This window comes from Physeter macrocephalus, chromosome 4 (genome assembly GCF_002837175.3).
Source record: "Physeter macrocephalus isolate SW-GA chromosome 4, ASM283717v5, whole genome shotgun sequence".
NCBI lineage: Eukaryota > Metazoa > Chordata > Mammalia > Artiodactyla > Physeteridae > Physeter > Physeter macrocephalus.
Window position 1 is genome coordinate 9,262,859 of NC_041217.1, and position 27,047 is coordinate 9,289,905.

At 39.0% G+C, this 27,047-nt stretch overlaps 1 long non-coding RNA gene across 11 annotated transcripts in view; it reads left to right on the plus strand.

The window, feature by feature from the left end:
- Window positions 1-27,047, plus strand: part of LOC112066691 (uncharacterized) — a 330,402-nt gene that overhangs the window by 204,488 nt on the left and 98,867 nt on the right. The window contains exon 9 of one of the 11 annotated variants that reach the window (XR_003679306.1): window positions 6,829-7,076. The exons of the other annotated variants lie outside the window; for them this stretch is intronic. This is a non-coding gene — a long non-coding RNA (uncharacterized lncRNA). Of the gene's footprint in view, window positions 1-6,828; window positions 7,077-27,047 lie in introns of those variants that run through there. 11 annotated transcript variants of the gene reach the window in all.

Below are 27,047 nucleotides of genomic sequence, written 5' to 3' on the forward strand. Positions count from 1 at the left end.
TTCTGGGCAGTCAGGTCCGCAATCGCTATATTTGAGGAGTTCTGTTGCATTCTGCGTTTACACATGTCCCAAGGTTATTATGGAGTGCTTAGTAATCAGAGTAATAATAATAGTAATAAGTATCATTTACATAGGGCCTGCAATGGGCACATTGAGCTCAGCACTTCACCCAATCCTTTCAGCCACCTTTAGAGGTAGATCTTATTATTCTCACTTTTTGGAAGAGGAAATCGGGGCTCAATGTCACATGGCTCTTAATTAGGTAGATTTTAGGTTTCATCAGCCTTCTAGCAGTTTTTAGCAGCTGTTCATCTCTGATAGGCTCCAGTGCATTTAGTGGGGGCCCTTCCACTCCATCCTTCTCTGCTGAGAAAGAACTAGGGTATTAGGCATTAATTCATGGTATTTAGTTTCACTATTTTTTCCAGTTGATGATTTAATCCAGGCGAAAGAAATCGAATAGAAGAGCTACAAGGGTGCCACTTTATGGAAATATTATGGTGACGTATGTATTCTGATTATAAGAAAGGACAGTATTTGAAGTCAGTTTAAGCAGACCTGCCTAGAAATTGAAAAGAAATGGAAGGCTTTCTAGGGTGTGCTTGTCCGAGGTGTTCAGGATTTAGGCCACAAGTCAGAATGTGCATATTCACCCCTCTGCTGGGTGCAGAGCAGAGAAGAATAAGAGGAGTGTGGTGATGCCCCCCCCCCCCACCGTCTGGGGAGGGTTGGAGACACGGCGGGCGCCCCCCTGCAGCTCTTTGCCAAACCCGCTCAGAAGCAGAGGACGTGGCCCCTAGACATGAACTCAAGGCCCTCTGTCACCGCTGTCATTCATGTTAAACAGCAAAGCCAGCGGCCTTCATTTACCTAAACTCGTTGTTTTTTCCCCTGTAAGCTTTTCAGTCGGCGAAGGCTGCCGTAAGTACAGTGAAGTGTAAACTAGCCACACAGGTTCCTGTCTGATGAGCGGAGTGCAGGTTTCTCATCACTCCCCAGGGGCCACTTGCAATGAGGAATTGACCTTGTGAGCCTTGAAATTTTTCCACTCACCAGCCTGTATGTCTTGTATGATTTTGCCTTTCAAAATTAGCATGCTATTTTAGAAAATGAAGAAAGCAGCCTTTAGAAGCATCACAGGGCATCTGCTTTACGGAAACTGCTAATCAGTCCCTGTCTCTTCACACTGAGTTTTAACTTATTACCAAAAATGGGAAAATATGCAGATACAATACCTGTGTATTGATTATGCTTTTATCTTGAGTTCCTTTTGTATATCTAAATGATGGGCGTTTGTGTGTAGATTTGACTCCTGTTTCTCCGTGTGACTCTGCTTGTGGATTCTGGACTGTGGCATGCCCTAGAAGGCATTCACTTACATGGTACCTGGCACCCTGTACTGTGCCCCCAGCACTGGACCATGACATAGATTTTATGTTAATAACAGCCGTACTTTGAAGGTACTGAGTTTTCTCTGCAATTTGAAGGTATCAGAAGAGTGACGGTGTCTGTCCTGATGCCATCGGCGCCCCTCATTTGTGCCCTGCGAGCATTCTGTGCTTATTTCTGCGTTTACTGGGCGTGCCACAGGCCTGCATTTGCATGTGCAAGGGCCTGGCTCCTTCACTAGACTCTAAGCTCTTTGCGAGCAGGACCCGTGCCAGTCTTGTTCATTATTGGGTCCTCAGAGCAAATTAGTGCAAAGCCCTCAGTGGGCACTCAAATAAATGTTTGTTTAATTGATTTGATACCTTTAATTCAATATTATTCGTACCTTTAATATGCCAGGCATTGCAAATCATGTCTTCACACATCCTCCCGTGTAATCCTCACGGTAACCAGTCAGGGCTGCTCTTGATCTTCATGTTACAGATAAGGAATCTGGAACTCAGATAGGGTAAGCAGCCTGCCAGGTCATCCAGCTGGGCTGTGTAATTTCGAGCTGGGCCTGAGTGACTGCAAATCACTCACCTTCTCTGCTACACCACACTGCTCTGCGTGTTAGAAGGTAGAGTGATACGAAAATCACTCCAGATGCTGACGGAAGCATGCAGAACATGAGAGCTGGGGAGGTGTGTGGATACACTGGCCCAAGGACGTTGGTAAAGAGATGCGTCCCCTTCGACGTTTTCACAGAGAAGTTCTTTTCATTGAGGAGAAGTATTTTTTGCTCCTTAGACAAGGAGACTGGATAAGGCATGTTTGTTCATTGTTTCTGCCATTTGAATTGATATACATGGTTATGGTAGTTACAGGTAAGGACGGCATAACCGTTACTATTTGATTTAATTGATGTTCTGGGGCCCTTTCTGATTCTGAGAATGATACTGGGTGAGGTTGGGGGCTGGGAGCAGAATGGAGAACACCAGGTGGTACAAAGCACCTCTTATTTTCACAAGCTTGTAGTGTAATGAGGGGTAAGAAGAGTAATCCAGGTACTAGATAATAAAGGAGGACATAATAAATGTGGGAAAAGTGGCTCCATATAGAAAGGGTATAAAAGGAATAAAAAATTATATGTGATTGGTGATAGAAATATATTATGGAAGGGGTGGTATTGGGATAGTTCTTGAAAAATGGGTGGAATCTAATAACTGGAAATTTGAAGATGATGAATGACATGGTCTCTGCTTTTAAGAACAGGTGAGGCTCCTTGGCAGAAATGAGTACCAAGTGAGCGTCGATTGGTCCAGAGAATAGTGGACTAGAGAAAGCAATTTCCGTTGCATCATTATTACAGTAGCTGAGATATGGAAGCAACCTAAGTGTCCATGGATAAAGAAGATGTGTTTTATATATATATATATATACACACACACAAGGGAATACTACACAGCCATAAAAAGAATGAGACCTTGCCATTTGTGACAACATGGATGGACCTGGAGGGTATTATGCTAAGTGACATAAGTCAGAGACAAACACTGCATGATTTCACTTCCATGTGGAATCTAAAATACAAACGGACATACACAACAAAACAGAAACAGACTCATAGATATGGAGAACAAACTTAGGGGTGCCAGAGGAGAGGGGAGGTGGGAAGGAGAAACAGGTGAAAGGATTAAGAGGTACACACTTCTGGCTATAAGTCACAGGGATGTAATGTACAGCATAGGGAATATAGTCAGTAATATCGTAATAACTTTTTATGGTAACAGATGGTTACTAGACTCATAGTGGTGATCAGTTGTATAAAAGTATCAAATCACTGTGTTGTACACCTGAAACTAATATAATAATTCAATTAAAAAAAGAAATAATTATGCAAGATAATATTGAAAAGATATTGTGGAACTGTGTCTTTCTAGGGGAAATAGTAAAGACTTCCTGTATGGGTGACTGGTAGCCCAGGAGCCTGCATTTTAGATTGTGTTGATCTGGCCCTTAAAAGTTTCTTCCAAAAAAGGATCCAACGGGGGTTCTAGAGACACATAGAAAACTCAGTTAACATAAACTCCTCCGGTTCAGTGACTCAGTCTTCACGGGGACTCAGGATGCTTGAGTATGAAATCCACACTGTCGGGAAAAGGAAAGGATTTTTCCCTAAACAGCGCAGTGTATTGTTACACTACTCATCAGAGTTGGCAAAGGAGAATCAGGCAGTGGGTTGGATTATATTGAAATCACGTCAAGAGACTGAATAATTAAAACCACTTTAAAGGGAAGTTTGATTTCCCTCTTGCAACGCGCATATGACTCTGGCACAGAAACATTTTCAAGTTAAATTATGTTTCATTCTCCATGTTGGCAAAGGAGAATCAGCATTTGGGTTGGATTATATTGAAATCACGTCAAGAGACTGAATAATTAAAACCACTTTAAAGGGAAGTTTGATTTCCCTCTTGCAACGCGCATATGACTCTGGCACAGAAACATTTTCAAGTTAAATTATGTTTCATTCTCCATTTACGATTTGTCATGGTAAATAATCCTTCCTCAAATGGCATGTCTTGAACGTAAAACATAGCGGGTGCTGTCTGAATATTAGGCAGTCAGTCCGGCATGGGATCAACTAGCTTTTCCTTAGATGAAGATTGTAAAACTAATAAAGTAACATACATAAACCAACAGTAGGAATGTTTCCATGGTGAGGATGGCCAGGGACACTTTTGCTTATAGAAGAAAATGGGGTGGATGGTAAAGATGTTAATTAGCTGTACTGTGGCAACAGCTATTTTTTTTTTTTTACAGCCCTAAGCCTTCACCATTCTACATGTCTACAGCTCTGTGTTGCTGGCTATGAAAATACAAATCATATAGAGACCTATTTTATTACAAATTTTCAACAGTTTTATTGAGAAATAATTTATATACCATAAAATTCACTCATTTTGATTGTAAAAGTCAGTGGTTTTACTAAATATGTACAGTTAGTCAACCAACACCACAATCTAATTTTAGAACATATCCATTACTCCCCAAAGATCACATGTGTCCATTGCAATCTCTCCCCAGCCCCTGGCAACCACCAGTCTACTTCCTGTCTCTACAGATTTATCTTTTCTGGGCATTTCACAATAAGTTACCCTTGATTGAATTCTGTGAGTTAGAGACTATGGGGAATATATATGTATGTATATTTCTTTAAAGAGTAAGGCATATTTCCTGTTTCTTAAAATCTGACAACTAAGGAAGGTGAGATTAACATTATTATTTCAAAAGTGAATCATAAAAATAAAGGTTATATTCTGTATAGAGACCAAAGATACTGAACTAAAAAAGGGCAAGAGCTATTCATGTAGAGGTACAGAAATGAAACAAATAAATTAGACACCAAGACAGTTCACCTGTGATGTCCAGTTCATTTAGATAAAAATGTTTGATTGAATAATGTGATAATCTCTCGCTTTGTGTTTCAGTGAGGAAATAAATATTTATTAGGATCATGTTAAGTGCATCCTGAGTTGTAGGTGATCTTGATTTTATTTTATTTATTTATTTATTTTTTTTGCGGTACGCGGGCCTCTCACTGTTGTGGCCTCTCCCGTTGCGGAGCACAGGCTCCGGACGCGCAGGCCCAGCGGCCATGGCTCACAGGCCCAGCCGCTCCGCGGCATGTGGGATCCTCCCGGACCGGGGCACGAACCCGTGTCCCCTGCATCGGCAGGTGGACTCTCAACCACTGCGGCCACCAGGGAAGCCCAATCTTGATCTTAAATGTTGGACATATTGGCATAGATGTTTTTCTGAGTTGGAAGGCCACCTAGTGCACATCATATTGAATCCTATCCTGGCCATATGTGTACGTGCAGAAAGCCTGCTTGGCAAGTACTGAGAATTCCCAGGCTGCCGGTGTCATATCACACTCTACCAGTGGGTTGTCCTTGCAGAACAGGGTCACTGTTCTCTCTTGCTGTGGCCAGTACCTGGGGAGGCTATTCTTTGTCAGACTGCACATGTTTCAAAGAAAGTGGATGTCTTTTTAAAGAAAAGTAGATTTATTTTAGACTTCTTGGTCATATTTCTAGATAGGAGTGCTTTATCTAATGTATCAGTTTGCCAGAGCTGCTGTAACAAAATACCACAAACTGGGTGCCTTAAACAACAGAAATGTGTCCTCTCACAGTTCTGGAGGCTGGAAATTCAAGATTAAGGTGTCAGCAGAGTTGGTTCCTTCTCAGGGCTCTGGTGGGGAATCTGTCCCACCTCTCTCTCCTAGCTTCCGGTGCTTTGCTGGAATTCCCTGCCATTCTTCGGCCAGTAGAAGCATCACCTCAGTCTCCGCCTTCATGCTCACGTGGTGCTCCCCTGAGGGCATGTCTGTCTGTGTCCAAATTCCCCCCACTCCAATATGATTTTATGTTACCTGATTGCAAGAGCAATAGCCCTGTTTCCAAATAAGATCACATTCCGTGGTACTGGGGGTTAGGACTCCAACATATGAACCTTTGCGGGACAGAATCCAACACATAATATCTAATAATAGTAATACTAATAAGCAAGCACATAGCACAGAATGTGCCAAGCCCTTCCAAACATTAACTCATTTAATCCTCATAAAAACCCTGTGACGTGGGTACTGTTATTATTTCTTCTTTATTATTTATTTTAAACATCTTTATTGAAGTATAATTGTTTTACAATGGTGTGTTAGTTTCTGCTGTATAACAAAGTGAACCAACTATACATATACATATATCCCCATATCTCCTCCCTCCTGCGTCTCCCTCCCACCCACCCTATCCCACCCCTCTAGGTGGTCACAAAGCACCCAGCTGATCTCCCTGTGCTATGCGGCTGCTTCCCACTAGCTATCTGTTTTACATATGGTAGTGTATATATGTCCATGCCACTCTCTCACTTCGTCCCAGCTCACCCTTCCCTATCTCTTTGTTATAGATTAAAAAAATTGAGGCACCAATAGGTCATATAGCTTGCAAAAAAGAGACTTTGGGGTTAGAATCCAGGCTGTCTGGCTCCAATGCACATACTCTTACGTGCCAGAGAACACGGTGCCACCTTCTAGGTATTCATACGCTGTCCAAATGGCTTTTATATTATAAACTTTCATAGGTGATGGAGAGTTTATGACCCTACTCTCTTTAGATGGCATTATGAAGGGAATTATATTCCTCCTCTACAGAGAAATATAGATTATATAGATTGAGAATGGTCCTTGATTTCCGTGTTAAAGAGAAAATATGCTAAGCTGATGAACTGACTCATAACATGTATGCTCTTCTATTAGGTTAAACCGTATGAAATTGTCTTTTTATAAGGTAATAATTATAGTTTATTAATAATTTTATATGATTCAAGCTATTGTCTTTACTCTTGTTTAAAGCCAACTGTTTTTGGCGTCTAAGACTTGTCTCTTCTTTGCAGATAAAGCAGACAGTTCACCTCATTTCTTCAGAAATCTCTTTACCCTTCTGTACTCTGCTGCCCCAACTTGTCCCAAACATCAGGCCTGCAGCCTTCTTTGTTTCAGGGAAGGATGACACACAACACACAGGAAGAACAGCAACAAGCAAGTACAATTCAAATGCTTAAATCAGAATATAAAATATAGATTTTGAGGACTACTTCTGTCCCCAGATTTAATAAAGTTTCTCAGTACCACAGAAGGAAAGGAGAGTCTGAGTAGCAGCGAAAACCTTCTGAGGAGATGAGAGTTAGTTACCGAGCAGGGCCTGCGCCTTCCTTCCCAAGGCTGATCCTGGGAAGGATGGACCGTTAAGGATGATAGAAATGTGTTCTGTTTTTTGGTTAGTGCCATGGAAAAGAGCAAGATGCCACGTTTCTCCTGGGACCACGTGGTCTGAGTCACGTTATGGTAATAAGTCTCATGGTTTATTTCATAGTAAGTCTAAACTTATTGATAGACAGTTTCCTTTGAAAAAAATGAAGGTTTTTGCACACTTAAATTTGTTGACTGACATAATAGCTACATGAGATAAATATGATTTTGAATTTTTAGATCTTAAATTCAGTTTTTTTCTCTTTATTTTTACACGAAATAAAAGGCTTTTTTTCTTTTTTAATATACATAGTTGCTACGGGCTGAAGTTTCAATAATTTCTAAGAAGAATTATATTTATAATATATTTTATTTTGAACTGTAAGGTACTTTATGAAGTAGTTAGATAAAATATTTTCAGATCACTCTGACTTTATTTATTTAGCAATATCAGGCACTATACGAGGATGTGAGATTACATAGATAAATAAGACACAGTCTCTACCCTTGATTGCATTTTGTGTACTTTTTTATGACTTTAATCTCTATTTGTGACACCTTAAGTTTACAGATAAAAAAATAAGCTCTGGATATACAAGCTGATGGAGGTGACTATAGTGAATAAAGAGAAAAGTAACATGAGTTTTACTTGAGTAAAAAGTGTTCACAAATAAATACCCAAAATAAGCAATAGTGCTCTCTGATTATGATCCATGAATGACATATGGAAGTTCTTAGGTAGAAAGGTTACCAACTTTGGCGTCAGAAAGAGATGGATCTTTTTTCCCAGTTGAGTCATCAAACCAGCTGCGAGATTACAAACAAGTTACTTAACATTACAAATGCTAGTTTCCTGAGGGAGACTGAAAGTTATTATCAGGATTAGTAATAACTGACACATCTCAAGTTCCTAATGATCGGTAAATTTTATTGATATTTTATTTTTGCTGTTATTATTTTTCCATGATGCCAATTTAGTATATATATTTTTTCCACTTTTATTGAGGAATAAATGATACATCACTGAATAAGATGTAGAACATGATGGTTTGATTTAATATATTGTGAAATAATTACCACAGTAGTTTCAGGCAGCATCTATCTTGTCATGTAGACACAATTAAAAAAAAAAAGAAGGAAAAATTATTACCAGGAACCATATCAAGGAGTTTTATTCCTATATTTCTTCTAGGAGTTTCACAGTTTCAGGTCTTACATTTAAGATTTTAATCCATTTTGAGTTAATTTTTGTGAGTGATGTAAGATGTGGTTTCAGTTTTATTCTTTTATATGTGAATGTTCAGTTATTCCAGCACCATTTATTGAAGAGACTGTCTTTTTTTCATGGAGTATTCTTGACTTCCTTGTCAAATATAAGTTGACTGTATATGCTTGGGTTTATTTTTGGGTTCTCAATTCTGTTTCATTGGTCTATTTGTCTGTTTTTAATGCCAGTACCATACTACTTTGATGACTGTGGCTTTATAAGTACAGCTTGAAATCATGAAGTGTGATGCCTCCTGCTTTGTTCTTCTTTCTCAGAATTTCTTTAGCTATTTGGGGTCTTTTGTGGTTCCATATACATTTTAGGAGTGTTTTTTTTTCTACTTCTGTAAAAAATGCCATTAATATCTTGATAGGGATTGCATTGAATTTATAGATGGCTTTTGGTAGAATCGACAATAATATTAATTCTTCCAATCCGTGATCATGGAATACCTTTCCATTTATTTGTGTCTTCTTCAGTTTCTTTCATCAATGTCCTATAGTTTCAGAGTAGAGATCTTTCACCTCCTTAGTAAATATATTCCTAAGTATCTTATTGTTTTTGATGATATTGTAAATGGGATTGATTTCTTCATTTCTTTTTCAGAAAATTTGTTGTTAGTACATTGAAATGCTACTGCTTTTTGCATGTTAATTTTTACCCTGAAACGTTACTAAATTGATTGATTAGCTCTAACAGTTTCTTTGGTTGAGTCTTTTGATTGATTTTTATGTATAAAATCATGTCATCTGCAAATAGAGACAATTTTACTTTTTCCTTTCCAATTCTGATACCTTTTATTACTTTTTCTTGCCTGATAGCTCTAGCTAGGGCCTCTAGTACTATGTTGAATAGGAGTTATGAAAGTGGGCACCCTTGTCTTGTTCCTGATCTTAGGAGAAAAGCTTTTACTATTGAGTATGATGTTAGCTGTGGGTTTGTCATATATGAGCTTTATCATGCTGAGATATGTTCTTTCTGTGCCTACTTTGTTAAGAGTTTTTTTGTGAATGGGTGTTGAATTTTGTCAGATGCCTTTTTTTATGTCTGTTGAGATGATCATATGGTTTTTTCTTTCATTTATTAATGTGATATATCACAAAGATTGATTTGCATATATCAAACCATCCTTGCATCCCAGGGATAAATCCCATTTCAGCATGGTGAATGATTCTTTTAATGTTCTGCTGAATTTGGCTTGCTAGTATTTTATTGAGAATTCTTGCATCTATATTCATCAGGGATATAGACCTGTAGCAAATATTAATAAAATTTAGAAATTGTAATTCTAATTTAATAGAAAGGGAACATAGAATTAAGAAATAAATTTGTCTATTTCTATGTAAAGTTAATAAGAAAGTCTGTCTGGCAAAAGTGATGCAGGAAAAAAAGAGATCTGTCCTATAACAATATTAAGGATGGATAAAGGTCAGGGTTACAGATCTACAGATCCAATAGATATTAAGCATAATCATAGGCAAGTACTATCAATGCAGGAAATAAATGGTCAGATTTCTACAAAAATGTAATTTATCTGAGCTGACTGAATAATGAATAAAAAATTTGAATAAATCTATATTAAGGGAATTGGATGGAAGGGTTGAAAATCTTCAGCACGCATTCCCTTCCCCCCTTCACTTACACTCACAAACATACAAATCCATAACCAAATATGTCATTAACAGATAATCCCAATACATAAACTTTTACAGAGAGTAGAGAGTCAGTACCCTTGTAAACACATTTTATAAGACTAGTAAAACCTCTATATTGAAACCAAAGAACGACAACATGAGAAAGGAAAATTGTAGGTTCATCTTTCTTATGAATTTTTAAGCAAAATTCCTAAGATATTAGCAAATCCAATCTAATATTGGGTAAAATAACAACATTAGGATTAAATTGGGTTTGTTCCAGAATGCAAGGAATTTTTACTGTTATGAAATTTATTAGCATATTTCACCCCATTAATAGATAAAAGCCCTATGATCACCTCAATAAATTTAGAAAAATCATTTGATAAAAATATGCAATATTCATTTACAATAAAAATTCCTGAAAAATTAGTAATAGAGGAGAATTTCCTTAATCCTATGAAAAATTTCTACCAAAATTTACAACAAATGCCATAGTAAGAGTGAAACATTTAAAGTATTTTCATAAAATGTAGCTATCACTTTTTCTATTCGACATTTTGCTACAGGCCATATCCGGTGCAGAAATTAAAAATAAGAATAATTTTTAGCAATGAAGAGACAAAATTATTCTTTTCATTTTATGGTAGGATTATCTATTTAGAAAATTCAAAGAATGATGCAGAGAAATTATTTGACATTAAAGAAAGTTTAATAATGTTGAAATACAAGATTAACATGTAAAAATAAACTGCTTTTCTTTATATAGTGTAAACAGTGAGAAAAATATAACTTAAAGCATAACATTTATAATAGGGACAACAATTATATAGAACCTAGGAATAAATTTAACAAGAAAAAGGAAAGAATTTCTAGAGAAAATATAATATTTTTTGCAAAACAGAGGACCTAAGTAAATAGGAAGCTATGTTGCGTTCATGAAGGAAAATATTATAAACATATGAACTCTGCCCTTATTAGTCTGTACATTCCATAGAATTCCAAACAAAGGTACGCTAGAGCTTTTTCCTTTGAAATGGACAAGTTCTGGACATAAATTCATATGTAAAAGGAAGGCTCAAAAATAGTAAATGCACTTTCCCGAAAGGTGGAGAGAACAGATATCTAGATTTACTTAAAGTTATAGAAATTAAGAGAGTAACCCTGACCTTTATCCATCCTTAATATTGTTATAGGACAGATCTCTTTTTTTCCTGCATCACTTTTGCCAGACAGACTTTCTTATTAACTTTACATAGAAATAGACAAATTTATTTCTTAATTCTATGTTCCCTTTCTATTAAATTCTTACTCATATGGAAAATAAAATAACAGAGGAGGAAATTAGCAGAAAATATAGATTATTCAATAAGTAGTACTGGGATAATTGATTATCCACATGGGAAAAAAATCCATAAATTTAAACCCCCAACCTCACTTTATACACAAAAATATGGGTTCAAGACATAAATGTTAAAGCTTTAATTTAAAAAAAATTAATGGAGACTATTTTTATGACCTTGAGCTAAGAGAAAGATCCTTAAAATCTAAAAGTATAAACCTTAAGGGAAAAGATTAGTAAATTTTTCTGTTAAAATGAACAACTTCTGTATAGATTGCAAAATGATATATACTTGTATATAAAATTTACATAATATCTAAAAACAGGCAAACTAATACACATATTATTTATAATTATATGTAATATAAAGATATGCAGGTAGATTATAAACTGCGAATGTGGATAGTGAAGATACAGGGATGGAGGATAGGTACACAGGGTCTCAGTTGTGCAGTGTTCTATTTTTACTAAATCAAATATGATAAAATTTTAAAATTTACCAAAAAAAAAGTGGTGGATCCATGCGTCTTTGATGTATTATTACTTATAATTTCTCTCTGCTCAGAATAGATAATAATAAATTTTTTTAAAGAAAATGAAAACTAAAATAACAAGAGAGAAAGTGAAGATATGAAAAGTGGTCGAGGAGGTCTAGTGCGGGGGAGAGGGAAAACTATAAAATGAGTTCAAACAGGACTAGGGCTTTCAGATGTAGAAAATGGAAGACTGTGAGAAGACTTGGTGGAGTTACACAGAATTAAGAATCTCATGGACTAAGTGAAAAAAGATCTGTTTGTTAAATACCAAGTAAAGGATGCTAGTGGTTCCTTCTTCATTTCAGTGAAGTAAGTGGAGGAAACATTCAAAGCTAATATCACTTCATTCAACAGCTAAAGAAATTATGAAACATTGATTCAAGGTTGAGACCATAAATGAATTCAGTTTTAGGGACCTAAATTTTATGACCTAAAAGAAAATTCATGTACCAGAAATGCTGATGTATATTAAGCCTTTAATCCTGAGTCAGAACAGAGCACCCAGATACTCTGGAGTATTAGGAACAGAGGTCAAGATGAGGAAGACCACGTGACTGACAGTAATTTGTAGTAATTTGGTGACTCTCAAAAGTCATCTAAATTCTAACCTTATTATATTACGAATTATGGAATTATGGCACAGAGAAGTTACAGAGTTTGCTCAAGGTCACAATAGCTAATTAGCAGCCCAGTCAGGCCTATAAATCTGTGACTTGTACCCCTGTAATTTTATGTTAAACCATTCTGCCTCATATTCCTATACTTTTGGAGGGTTGACTGATTACAATGCATGCATTCATTCTGAACTTGCATAATTTTATTGTCTGTATTTCTTTTTTAGCTACGATTGATAGCTGATATCAAGAGATTTATTTAAGTAGAATTTTTTAAAGGTGGCCTTTCTTAATTAGAGCTCTCCTGAGCATTTCTGTCTTGTGATAGGGAGCATTTCTATCTTTCATATATTTATTTTCTTCTTTAAATGTGCCGGAATCCATAAATGGAAACATTGTCTGCATTTATGGAAAAAAAAAATTGGAAAATGATTAAACTGATCAAATTGGGGAATTCAAAATATGCCTGTTAGCCAGTAGGTGTCACCATAATGCACTGTAATTAAAAGCCAATGTGATAATTTTGTAGAAAAAGTCAATAGCAGCACTGCTCCTGAAGCATTAAGTGACATTAGAGGGCTAGCTGCATAGCTCTCTGTTTCTCCACCCCTGGGATTCTGTATCTAAGCCCTAGGTTAGATACAGAAAAATTAGTAATAGATTTCACATAGTTATTTTCATAGTCTGTGATTATAGTACTGAGAGGATTTTAGTGACCAAAGCAGTGTGTTTTAGCAAAGTTAAATAATGATGCCCTTTGTCTTGTCTTGGGATTCCACTTGTCATGCACGTGTTGTTTCCAAGAGGCGGAGTGCAGGGGGGGCAGGGCTGCTGAGGAGGGGAGAGGTCACCTGTGGAGGTTCTGCAGCGATGGCAACTTCGGTGTTTCAGGGGCACATAATTGTGTCTGGGTGGCTAGAAGCCAACCAGGCATCTATTTTCTCCTACACCAGTTCGCAGCAGTACACTTCAACCTCTGTGAAGGCTCGTTTTTTTCAGGTAATATACTCAGTCACTTTTGGCTGAAAATGAAGATGTTAAAGAGTTTTCGGAATGGATCTGTCACATCCATTATTGACTTTGGTTTTTTAGTCCTTTGTTTCAAAAAAGAAAACGAGGATAGAAAAAGACATTTTTGGTTCTCTTCATTTCTGCCATGGTACTTGTTGGTGGATGTTTGTCATTCTGTTTGATTTCTAGGCATCTGAACCCCTTGAAGACCCCCTACTTTATAAGATAGAGCCCACCTCCCACTCTGTAAATGAAAATTAAAAACGTTTCAGACTCCCTGTAGCGAGGACGTGGTACAGGTCATGGCATCTGCTAATCAGATGTATCTGCCCATTGACCAGTGTGAATCAGAAGTTAGTCACGTGGAAAAGAGGAGCTGCAGATCCCTGCAGGGAGAGCAGTGGATGAGCGGCAGCTATAATCTGTTCCGGGGCAGCGGTGCCGAGGGATCTGGAAGCAGCACTGCGGGCCTCTTCCCCGGGGAGGTGGTGGTGATGGCGAATGTATTGGATAGTTTTGCAGCAGGATTTGGAATGGAGTTTCCAACCTCTGGGCCCTGGAGAGATTGTAAGAGCTACCCAATAGCCCTCTAATACATAACTTCCTTTTATGCTTAATTAGGTTATTGTTTTGTCTTATTTTTGCTTACAACAAAGAATTCTGACTTACATCCTTAAAATTTCCAAGGCAGTAAAACATTGATGCTTATATTGTGATAAAATAAGGCCTATCACCCTTTCTTACCAGATTATCATAGATTTCCTCTTAGCTGCCAGTAATGAGCTGGATAAAATAGTGGTGGTGGTAGTAGAGTGTGTACATGTGCTCTGTGTGTGTGTGTCTGTTTACAGCAGGAAGAGATTTCTGCCAGTAGAGGCCAAGGATCCAGGTCCTGCCCTTGGCATTCATTTATTTGTTTGTTGGAGCTCTGTATCTTTCCTTCATCTTGCAGAACAGTACACACGAGTCATAGTACTGTAGCCAGTCACAGCTCTGACGTAGAAAAACAGAAGATCGTAAATATGGAAAGGCATTGGGTACCTGCCCTGGAGCAGTCATTAAAGCCCCCAATGCTGGTAGATCCGAGCTAGACCTATTCTACACACCCAGGGCACCGAGCCTCTGACCCCCAATTAAAATATCTCATTCTGTATTCTTTTTACTATTATTTCCATACCCATTGCCTTATTATTGGAAGTTTGGATGTTTTCCAGAGCATATTGGTTATGAGCTTTGGGGTCTGGCAGACCTGAATTGAAATCTCAGCTTTGGCAATTTTTTGCTAGGTGATCTCAGGCATGATTTACGTAAACTTGTATAAAAATGGATTTTTAATTACACAAGTAATACACAAAACCATTCTCCTATGAAAAGTAAGCAATTATAGATAAGGCTGAATAAAGCTCCTTGACACCCCTGCGGTGCCACAGTGCCTGACCCCCACCCCCACCCACCCCCAGCCCGCGAGGTAAACACTGTCTCCCTTTTCCTCACCTGCAAAGCGGGTGTGAAAAAAACCTGCTAGACAGGCTGGCAGTGAGGCTCCCTCACTCGGGAAACTGAGTTAAAATCCACCTGCCCAGGGAAGCTGTCCCCAGTCTTCCAACCCAAGTCAGATTTCCCTGCTCTCTGCTCTCATGAGTCTGTACTTGTCATAGCAGTTTCTTAGCTGTAATTTATTTTCTTGATTACAGCAGAATGTTATTTACCTAGCACGTCCAGGATTTGGTCTGTACAAGATTGATGACATCCAGAGTTTAGATAACCTTAATCCCAGAGAAAAATAGAGCAAGAAAAAAGATGTCTTGGTGAATTCCCTGGCGGTCCAGTGGCTAGGACTTGGTGCTTTCGCTGCCGAGGGCCCGGGTTCAAGCTCTGGTTGGGGAACTAAGAGCCTGAAAGCCATGTGGCGTGGCCAAAAAAAAAAAAAAAAAAAAAAAAGATGTCCTGGCATTCAATGTATATATTCCGTGCCAGATGTGTATTTCATATCTGTATAGAAATATGTATATTTGCATTCTTGTTTTCCTCAACAGTTGAGTGAATATGGATTTCAGTCCATTAATTCATGTATTTAAGAAACTGAAATTTCATATCCTCTAAGTAAATTTCAAAATCTCTGATTGTTCTGGGGGTTACCATAGAACTGTAGCATCAGGGTAGGTAGGGAGTGTTAAAAGATAAAACGAGGCATATTAAAAAATTTTAAGAGTTTATTTGAGCAAAAATTGGTTCAAATTGGGCAGCATCTAGTCTAATAGATAGAAGGGAGCTCCAAGGAGCTGTACAAAATGAAAGACTTTTACAGGCAGAAGGGAACAAGAACAAGGAAGTTATATTTGGAAAAATAGCAGATTGGTTATTGCCAGGGCACTTTCCTTTAAGGGATGGCATGGGTCTATGAGGCAGGAAACCTCCCTAGTGCTGATTAGGTGACTCCTGATTGATTGGTGTAGGATTTCATTTCTGGGAGAATGAAAATTAATTGTCTCGATTTGGTGACATGGAGCTTAGCAACACTGACTCCATGTTGGGCCTGTTGTCTTGTTTTTAGCAGAAGAGACCACCTGGTCCTAGTTTCTGTCCTCTGTCCATCCTGGCATCCTTCCACACTGCCCTCTGGTCCTTGGTGGTCCAGCCATACTGATGGCCTACTCACCCCTGGGCCTGTCTAGTCCTCAGTTGTTGGTCCAGGCAGGTAACTGCCAAGTTCTTCTCATCTCTGGCTGCAAGGCCTTTCCAGTCCAAATCTCCAGCTCTTCCCATGCTCTTCCATGACTCAGGGAGAGGGGCCTTCTGACGCTTCCGGAGCCGGCTGCCTAGAGAGCCCAGGCGGTTCTCCTGGGCTGCTCCTGCATCCTGCAGGGTGTGGGGAGTCTTGGCCAGACATGCTGCTTTTTCAGACTCAACCCAGCACACACCTGGATTCCCCAAACCACTTGAGAGTTTGTAATATCCCTCCCCGCCACATCAACCCTGCTTGGTAGGTTGGGCCCTTTGTACTTACTCTTTGTTCTCCCTGAAATGCTCTTCCCAGAAATCCACAAAGCTCACCTCTTCACTTCCTTCAGGTCCCGGGGGCTGCCTTATCACAGGGACTTTCCCTGAACACACAAAGGAAACCTCTCTGCCCCCATATTCTCTATGCCTTTAATCCTGTCATTTTTTATTTTAGCATTTATTGCCAATTGTTTCCCTTTTTTCTCCTGTTCTTTTTCTTTCCTTCTTTCTTTGCTTCTGCCATTCTTTCCTCCCTCCCTCTTTCTCATTATTATTATTATTATCTCTCGCCATTGGAATATTGGCTCAATGAGGTTATGACTTTTCCTGTGTTGTTTTTTATTATATCCCAGCACTTAGGATTTAGCACTTCACGACCCATAGACTTTCAGAATGAACAAACAAATGAATGAATGGGTAATGAATCATCTCATTATTATATTTCCTTTAAAATATAATTCACTTTTTTCTGTTTTATTAGAACTAACAGAGGTTTTTCTATTTAATTATTTTATTTTCTTCCAGTTAACCTTTCCTGGAGTCATCAAATTACAATTTATTAATATCAGATTTTAACCTAATATTTTCTTCATTGATTACCTTCATTGTCCATTGACTAACTGCTTTCTTTTGTGGCTATTTCTTCATTCTTTTTGTGATGTAAACATTTAATACATTTGTCTTCTTTTTTTAAAAAACAAACTGTAACAGGGAAGAGCCAGTTTTGACTCCATGTTGGATCTGTTTCTTTGACTTTAGCCTTTGCTTTTTGTTGCTTTTGTTATTATGATCACACATAATGGCCTGCCTCAGGGAACCCTACCCACCTGTGAACAGCTGCAAGAAAGAAGATATTAACACATCCCCTCCCCCAGGCTGGCCTTTGCAGGAGATGTTTTGCAAGACTGATGACCCTTCTTACTTTACTTCCTCCCGGCCTCTCCCTCTCTATTCTGCCTTTTCACTTTACTTCCTTCTCTGATTCTGTGAAAGAAACTGGCATCCAGACCCTGATAAAATGGGGTTTTTGGGGGGACCTTAGTCCGCCATCTTCTCTGTCTGCCGGCTTTCTGAGTGAAGTTGACTCCTTGCCTCGGCACCTCGTCTCCCGACTTACTGTCCTGTCCTGTGGCGAGCAGAGCTTGGGCTTGGTATCAAATTCATGAAGTTGTGATTTAATATAGCGTAGTCTCAATTTGTTGCCTAAATGGTGCTATATTTTATTTCACAAATAGTCTTTTAATTTATCCTTCTGACTTGAGGTTTTTGCAGAATATTATAGCCACAAAAATGTGTACTTTTAATATCAAATTTTTATTGAATTGTGGACTGTGTAATTTCTTCTTTGGGGACTTTATTGAGGACTTTCTTTGTGATCAACTTTTCTAATGTTCTATTTGGTTTTTAAAAAATGCATTTATTCTCTTTAGAAGGTATACGCATACATGTGGTAAGAAAGATTTTTAACCATCACAACTCTTTGGAACTGCACTGTATTCATCTGGAAGAAATTTGCTGGTCGGCCGTAGTAGTTGGGAGGACGGTGTTGAAGAAATAGAGTCAAGGGCCAACGACATCTTTGTACTGACAGCCCCTCACCCCGACCTTTGCCCTGTTCTGTCTTCAGGGTTAAAATGGCCTTAGAGGCTGATCCCATCCTGGGGATGGGCAGCGGGTCCACATGGCGCCTCTTTTCCCGTTTCCGCTCCGTGTTTACCTGTGGAGAGCACTTGTTTTAGGATGCCAGCTTCTCTCTCGTAGCCTTACTGCGTTCCAGGAGGTGTGGTTTCTGAATGTGTATGTAAGAGAGGAGGAGCAGGTGGCACCGTGTGGGTGGGGGATTGGACTCAGATTTTAGGAATTTTATTTGGGTCATAGATTCTTTCTGACTTCCCAGACAGTTGTGTGAGAACAGTTTTCTCTGCAATAGTCCATGGATTAAAAAAAATTCATATGATTCAGTGGGTGTGAAATTTATTCTGTTAGCATGTCTTCACAGGTATTTTATCAGGAAGTTTAATAGGGCTCTTAGTAATGAAATTTCGGTAATGGTTATTCTCACACATTGTAAAAACTCTAACAAAATATTTGTTTAGGCCTTAACACCTTTGGGTCTCTGATGTGTTTATTTCTAATGGGTGTCATTTTCTTATATGGTCATAAAACAGCACTAAAATAGAGACACAATTTCTGCATCAAGTCTTAGAAATAGAGTATAATAGAAATAGAATTGTATTGCTTTATTAAAATTCAGAACACAGCCATTTACATTACATCTATACGTGTCCGTGAAAGTGGTGGGCATTGGCTTGCCCATGATTTTGATTCGTTGCTCGTATGTAGATTTTACAGTGACTTACACATGTTTTATACAACTGGTAGCTTTTTGGGGGGCAGTGATGGGGCTGAATGACGTCAAATGACAAAACTGTTTCAAGAAAAATAGGTTAGCACTCTGACATATTGTAAAGAGCGCTGGACTTGGTCTGGGAGACTTAGGATCTTTTCCCGTTTCTGTTATTTGCAGTTCATTATGACACTGAGCAAGTCATTACATTTCGAGTCTTATCCTAAATAAGAATAATAAGAATGCCCACCTTTTTAAACTCATATAATTTCTACAGATGATAGGAAGATAACATTTTATTAATACATCAAGTATTGCTATAAGTATTTTAACTCAGCTTTTCATTGACTCTTCAAAACAATCTTTCCTGGTAAATATTATTATCTCCATTTTACATATAATGCAAATAATTAAGTTGTGTGAGTTCACAGGTCTAGGAGGTAGGATGATTGGGATTTTTTTTTTTGCGGTACGCGGGCATCTCACTGCCGTGGCCTCTCCCGTTGCGGAGCACAGGCTCCGGACGCGCAGGCTCAGCGGCCGCGGCTCACGGGCCCAGCCGCTCCGCGGCATGTGGGATCCTCCCGGACCGGGGCACGAACCCGTGTGCCCTGCATCGGCAGGCGGACTCTCAACCACTGCGCCACCAGGGAAGCCCGATGATTGGGATTTGAACCTCCAAGCTGTTGCTCAGCTGCTCAGTACAGGACAACGCGCTGTATGTGTAAGCTTTTCGCTCACTCTAAAACACCATACAAAACTCGTAGTCCCATAATGTGAATGATGCTTTAGCCACTCCAGCGGACCACGTTTTCATGAGTCCTTGCCGTGTTTTCTGATTACAAGACTGTAATCAGCTGAAGTGGCAAAGAGCGTGCATCTGTCCTGCTGCAGCACCGAAGACACAGCTGAAGATGGGATCCCCAGTGATTATTAAAATACTATTGTTCGGCAGTTAATGCTCTTTTTATTCAGTTAGAGTAGACAGTAATGGTAATCTGTTGTCATTTCATAAACTTTCTTGGGAAACATTTTTATTACTTAAATAAATTAGGTCAAGAACAGTTGGCTAGCCCATTTTTGTATCAGAACTTCGTAGACTTAAGTAGTGATCTTTGCCTACCTCAATATTGTGGGGTGGTCTGAATATTTTCAAAATTATCCAAGTAGAAACACATGTTAAAATGATAAATAAAAAAGGAAGTACATTGTAGTCAAACACGTCATAGTCTCTACATCTCAGTAAGGATGATGACTCTTCTGTGTGGAGTTAGATGTCACTAAAAAGCATGATTAAAAATAGTTTCTGTGGTCAGACATGTGAGACCACAAAGCGGAAGAAGGCTAATCTTGAGCCACATGTATATTTTAGAAACATCCTTAGTCCCCATTTATTTACAGCAAGAAGCTTGGCCATTCACTAGTAACCAAGGCAGAAAGAAGTCATCTGATATTAATGCAACATTTTAGCTATTTCAAGTTGAATGACTATAGTTTCAAAACATTCAGTTTTTAGATGGTTATGTTTATTCTTAAAGCAAAAATTAAATTTTATATAAAACGTTATTTGTGTAGCATTTAAATATTGGGTTGGCCAGAAAGTTCGTTTGGGTTCTTTTTGGCCAACCCAATATGTTATCTTATATGTTTTTCATAATGTTGTCTTGAAGAAGAAAGTGTAATTATTTTTATTACCACTGTGTTACAAATGAGGGAATAAGGTCAGAGAGGTTAAGTGACTTGTCCTAGGTACATAGCTATTTATTGGCCCAATCCAGTCTCTAATCACAAAGACTGTAGCCTTGGAATAAAGTTGGAAACCATAAAAAAAGCACTATCCAGGTCCATTTCTTTGCATACAGTCTGCATATTATTGGAATGAAAGTTATCTCAAGAATCTGTTGGCAACAGATGATTTAGTATTTTATTGAATGCTATAATTGTAAAATGAGATAGATCCTAGAGATCTAGCTGGTCATCTCATTTTATTTTGTGTTGTAGTAATATTTCCTTTCTGTTAATCCGTCAAAACCAAATTTTAACTGTTCATGTGTGTCAAAAAATACCAAATAAATGTAGCAAGTTTGGTCACATGATGCTAAATACTTTTTTTTAATGTACAAGAAAGTCACAACGACATATATTGGAACAATTATTATAATCTCTCAAGAGAGAATATAACCTAAAGCAGTTCATCTAAAATCTGTTTACATTATATGGTTTATATTTTCCTCTTCCCAGTTTGTCTTTAATCTACTTAATATACATTCTTTAGATAAACACCAACAGCGGAATAGAATTTATGCTGGAATATAATTGAAAGCTTGAGGCTAAAATTTTTCCGCAGCTTTGACATCACGTAAGTGATCTATTTATCTTCCTATCTATCTTCCCATCTGTATATATGGGTTAAATTTATAGTCCAATACTTTGTACTTTATTTTATAAAAACTCCACACAACTCTCCTATTTTGAAATATTCTGAATAATGAAATGCAATTAATGCTGAAATGAAATATTTGTTATGTAATTGCAATGTTATTAGCAACAATTGTGTTTTATACTTGGGGGAATAGAGAAAGATAAGACTTTTTTAGGGACTTCCCTGGTGGCGCAGTGGTTAAGAATCCACCTGCCAATGCAGGGGACACGGGTTCAAGCCCTGGTCTGGGAAGATCCCACATGCCGTAGAGCAACTAAGGCCATGCGCCACAACTACTGAGCCTACGCTCTAGAGCCCGCGAGCCTAGAACCCGTGATCCGCGACAAGAGAAGCCACTGCAATGAGAAGCCTGCCACCGCAATGAAGAGTAGCCCCCACTCGCTGCAACTACAGAAAGCCCGCATGCAGCAACGAAGGCCCAATGCAGCCAAAAATAAATAGATAAGTAAATTTATTTTTAAAAAAAGACTTTTTAATGTAGTACGGATTATAATTACTGTAAAGTTCAGAAGTGGTATACTAGTGAAATGCTATAATATTCTTGTTGAAGTAGGACTTGAAGTGGGCTTTGAAGGATAGATTTGGCTTTGCAGAACAGAGGTATAATGTCCTAAAAATGGGGGACAGCAAAAAAATATGGGACTCATAGAAGCAGAGGGCAGAATAGTGGTTACAGGGGCTGAGTGGTGGAGAAAATGGGGAGATGTTGATCAAAAGGCTCCTAGTTTCAGTTATGCAGAATAAATAAGGTCTGGAGAGCTAATGTACAACATGGTGCCTATAGCTAATAATATTCTATTGTATATTGAAATTTGCTAAGAGAGTAGATCATAATTGTTCTCACCAAAAAAAGAATAACTACGTGAAGTGATGGATATGTTAATTAGTTTGACTGTGGAAATTATTTCACGATGTATATGTATATCAAAACATCACATTGTACACCTTAAATGTATGCAACTTTTAGTTTTCATCTATACCTCAGTATAAGCTGGAAGAAAAAGAAACAAATAAAAATACATGGGAGTAGAATAAATACTGTGGGAACCCTCTAAGGAGGAGGTTGAGTTCCTTCATTTACAGGACGGGCCAGGAGTTAGAATCGGTGGACCCAAGTCAGATCCAGCTCTAGAACCTGCAATCATGGTCATCCGAGAAGTGGTCAGTGTGCGAAATCAGGACATTTGACTGGAGAAAAGAAAGCGGGTAACACTAATCAAGGGTCCAAACCCAAGTACAAGTCAGGCAGGAGAGAAGCTAACTATGAGTAGAGGGTGAAGCAGCAGTCAACAGTGAGAAACCCAAGAAGGCAGGAAGTTAGAGGAGATCCCTTAGTGGAGGTCTAGTGTTAGTGCCTGGGTGCATGGGGTTAGTCAGAAGTAAACCGAGGCAGCATGAGGTACTAGTGATGAGAAGAAGAGATGAACAGTCCTCATGTCAGAGTCGACGTAAGCAGCAGGCCCAGGCCAACGTACCACCAGTCAGTTCTTAACAATGGGGTTTTCACGTTCCCTTGTTTTAAGTGTAGGATTGCTTAGAGCCTGGAGACAAGGTTGAACCTGCGAGTAGGGCCCCTTTCAAGGGATCCTTTAAGGGTGGGAGGGATATAGGGGGTCAGGGGCCAAACATGCCATTTATCTTTATCGCATTTGAGAGCGTGAGCTCGAGTGTGGGAGATAAAGCTGCACGTGAACACCTTAGAAACTGGGAGAAGAGCTCGGGTTGGATGTGGTTCGTCCTCAGTAGGTTCTTCAGGGGAGCAGCGCTCCTCGTGAACTCCTCTGGCTGCAGCGTCAGGGTGATGTGAAAAGGGAGCTTGAGCAGGTGTAAGTGTGAAGTCACAGGATACGTTCACTCTATTTGTCAGGCAGTTTCAGAGAAGTCATAAGGATAGAGGTTCCAAGGCAGTGGGTTGAAACTGAACAGGAAGTGAGTCAAGAGAAAGCCTGGGTGAAAAGAAAATAGGAAAGTCTTTGGAGAGAAACTCACAGTATCATTTTTTTTTTCAAAGGTGGGGGGACACCAGATCATTTCTATTTCCATGTGGACACTTGAAGAAAAACACTTTTCTGCTTTCAGGACCAAGAAGAATGGGCCTTCTGAGCAATTCTGGTTTTTTATGTTAGAGATACTTTTGATTATGAAATTGATCAGGTTTTTCCATTTTGCCTTGACTAAAAAAATTCAAGTTAACTCTGATCCACCCATAGGAAATTTATAGATCTTCATGGGATGGATTTTAAACCTAATTCCTGATTCCATTTTATGGCCTTGGTCTTAATTTTCTCTCATTTGCTCCTATTTTTAATGTCATGTTTCCCTCCCTCCCTTCCTTCCTTCTTTCCTTTCTCTCTTTCTCTCTTTCTTTGTAAACTTATAAATCATTTATATTACTTTCTGGAATGAGATGAGGATATAAATAAATTAATTATACTTCTAACACCTATAGATGTATTGCCCGGCACAGGGTAAGAATTTCATCAGTGTTTGTTAAGTAAATAAATTGAGCCTAGAATATAAATAAAAAGAAAACTCTTGCTGACACTTTGAAGGATGACATGTCAGGGTTGAGTAGCAGATTGGATAAAGGCAGTGAGCACAGGAAATAGTGAAAAATAAATACCGGTTCTGATCTGGAATTTTGATGGGGAAACCTGGAACACAAGTGGGCATTTTAAAGTAATGCAGATTTATAGAAAAATGATTAGCTTAGATTTGCAAAATATCTACTTGGCTATCATGTATAAAAAGTTTCAACTTCTTGACAATCAGGTAATGGCTCTTGTATTCCTCATTTATTAGTTTATCTAGGAGGGGGAGGGGCATTCTTTTTTCTCTTAAAGATTTTTCTGATGTGGAGCATTTTTTTTTTAAAGTCTTTATTGAGTTTGTTACAATATTGCTTCTGTTTTTATGTTGTGGTTTTTTGGCAGCGAGGCACTTGGGATCTTAGTTCCCCAGCCAGGGATTGAACCTGCACCCCCTGCATTGGAAGGGCAGAGTCTTAACTACTGGACCACCAGGGAAGTCCCGGGGAGGGGCGTTCTGAGTGGAAGGATAGGCTCCTGGAGGGGAAGAGGATGGTCATGCTTCATGCCCGTGGGCATTACATAGGAATGTGCTCATACCCATGCTGGGCATAGTTAAGGACTGCTTCCTCCGAAGTTAGAGATAAGTTTTAAATAGTCTGGTTCTCTATTGTCAGCGTGATCACTTGCTTCAATTCTAGCAATTTTCAGGGTGCACATGACACTAACACTGTTGACAGTGCAGGGAAGACGGGGGCATCTCAGGGTTTGAAATGGGAGAATCAAGAGTGAACAGTGTTCTTAATAACATGGAATATGAACTGGAGAAAATTAGCAGGCATACATTTAAAGCTTGTATTTAGGTTCAAACAATAGGATGCACTTCCTTCAAAAAAATTTACTCGACAATGAATAGAAACTTAACGCAACATAGTCCAAAAACGTTATGTGACTAAATAAGGAAGGGATACAAACACAGAGTGCGTTGACAGAGGTGAAGTGGGCTCAAGGGAGATAACAGTTTCTTTGTGTTCTGCTGGAATCCTCTGCTCTCAGCCTTTGTAACATTTTTTAGGGGATTTTGACCACTGAGACCTGTTCCGGGGACTGTGACCCCAGCGGAATAGGTTCTGGCACCAGTCAGGTCACGAGTTGCCACGGGATACGGGGTTGTTAATTCTGGAGAACAGAAACTCTGTTAAGTATCTTACAGTATGTAAAGGGTGTCGTGTGAAAAATAACTTGATTTACTCTGCAAATCTCTAAGGAATATACCGCAATCATTAAGCATGAAATCATGAAAGCTTTATTGGGCAACTATTGCTCGATGCTGCGGGAAGGGAGGAATAAGACCAGCACAGCCTCTGCATGGAAAAAGCGAGAGCTCGTAACACTTGAAATGAGGTGTATGCCAGGAGGAGGTACACGACACTGCGGGTGCATGTGGCGGTGGGACCAATTGGGAGAAGATGTGCGGAGTCAGATATTTAAATAATTGTTCTTCTACGTAAATGGAGCGGACTCCCCAACCCTCGTCCCCATCCTCCAGTGAGGAGTGCTGTTACTCGATCAGTTCTAGGAGCTGCCAGGTGGCTTTCTGTGCAGGATATCCCAGGGAGAATCATTTCTTCAGGTGCGAGATTCAAGGAGAGAAACTCTTAATGTATCTTCCAACTCCCAAGAATTTATGTACAATATTAAAATTTTCAGTTGCAAATTTGTGCGTCTATTGAAGTCACTTGAAGCTTTTTAACATATGAGATAATTAAGCAACTGCCAGTCTTGGTTACTTCCTTTTCTTCTGTGACTAAGTGGTCTTACGTATAAAAAGTGTTAAGTGGGTGGATGTAAAATAGTGTTAGAGAAGGAAAGAGGGTGTTAACACCCTTCAAAAGCTGATCGCCATCTTTCTGTTTTAAATAAACTTGAGGGAAAAAAATGCCTCATCTAGTCTTTTTTTTTTCCAGAAGTGTCCCAAGGGCTGGTGCTTTCTCACCTCTCGAATAGCCACAGTAAGAAGGAGAAGAGTCACACTGTTTGTGGTTACATCATTTAGCGACCAGAGTGATGCTTGTCATCTTAGGGTGATGATTTGCCAGCTCTTGTCTCATGGCTGCACTGCTGTAATTTTCTTCTCCTCTGGATTTTCCTTTGAGGCTTTCAGAAGGTGCTCTCTGGCTACTAGAGGCCACAGAGTTAATCATGCAAGTTTCTCCTTTTGGATTATGTTCAAATAAAATTAGATTTTAATAATCAAAATTCAGAAGAGAGTAAAACAACATTGAAGGAGCACCTGACTGAAATTCCTGAAAGCTGAGTTCCAGTCCCCTTTTGTTTTGAGTGAGCCAGGTGGGCTTGAGCAAACCCTGTGTCCCTCCAATCCTTTGGTTCCCCAGGTGTGTAATCAGAGGGTCTGGATGATTATCTCTCAAAATGCCTCCCAGCTCTGCTGGAGTTGGTGACCTGTTCTGGACAGGAGGGCTTCCCCTTAACACTGGTGACAAGAGTGTCCTTGGTGGGTGGTATGTATCATTCCCATCTAATGCAGCACTGATACCTCTCCGCCTCAGTGGACATCCTAGGATAAGCATTTCATAAACAACCTCCCAAAGCCTTCATTTCAAATACTACTGATTACTAGCAACAGTATCAGATATTTGTATAGCACTTTTTATCACATCCACGTCTAAAACATTCTCATTTGATGAGCATAATAAACACATTAAGTATGTAAAAGTAAATGAAACCAGTTCCATTATATAAAAGACACTGAAGTTCTCTGGGGTCGCTGACAAGCCCTAGGTTATGTGGCTAATGTGAGGTAGACGCAAGTTTCTGATTTCAATTCAATGCAATTTCTGTACTCTTTGTCAAATGAACAGCTCTATAAAAGTGTTAATCATTGGAGTTGTGTTACCTGCGTGTAAGGAAGAGATCCTGCCTGATCTCTTCCCTCACTACCGCAGGGGACATCAGTGTACTCTGCTGTAACTCTGAAGGAGAAAAGACCACTTATCACACTCTGCACCAAATTTTTAATTTAGTGTACCAGATTAGCAGAGAGAACTGCAAAAGGCAGTGGCCTTTTAAAGATATTTAGGTAATGCCACTTCCGTAGCGATTTGAAAAGCCATCTGGGAAA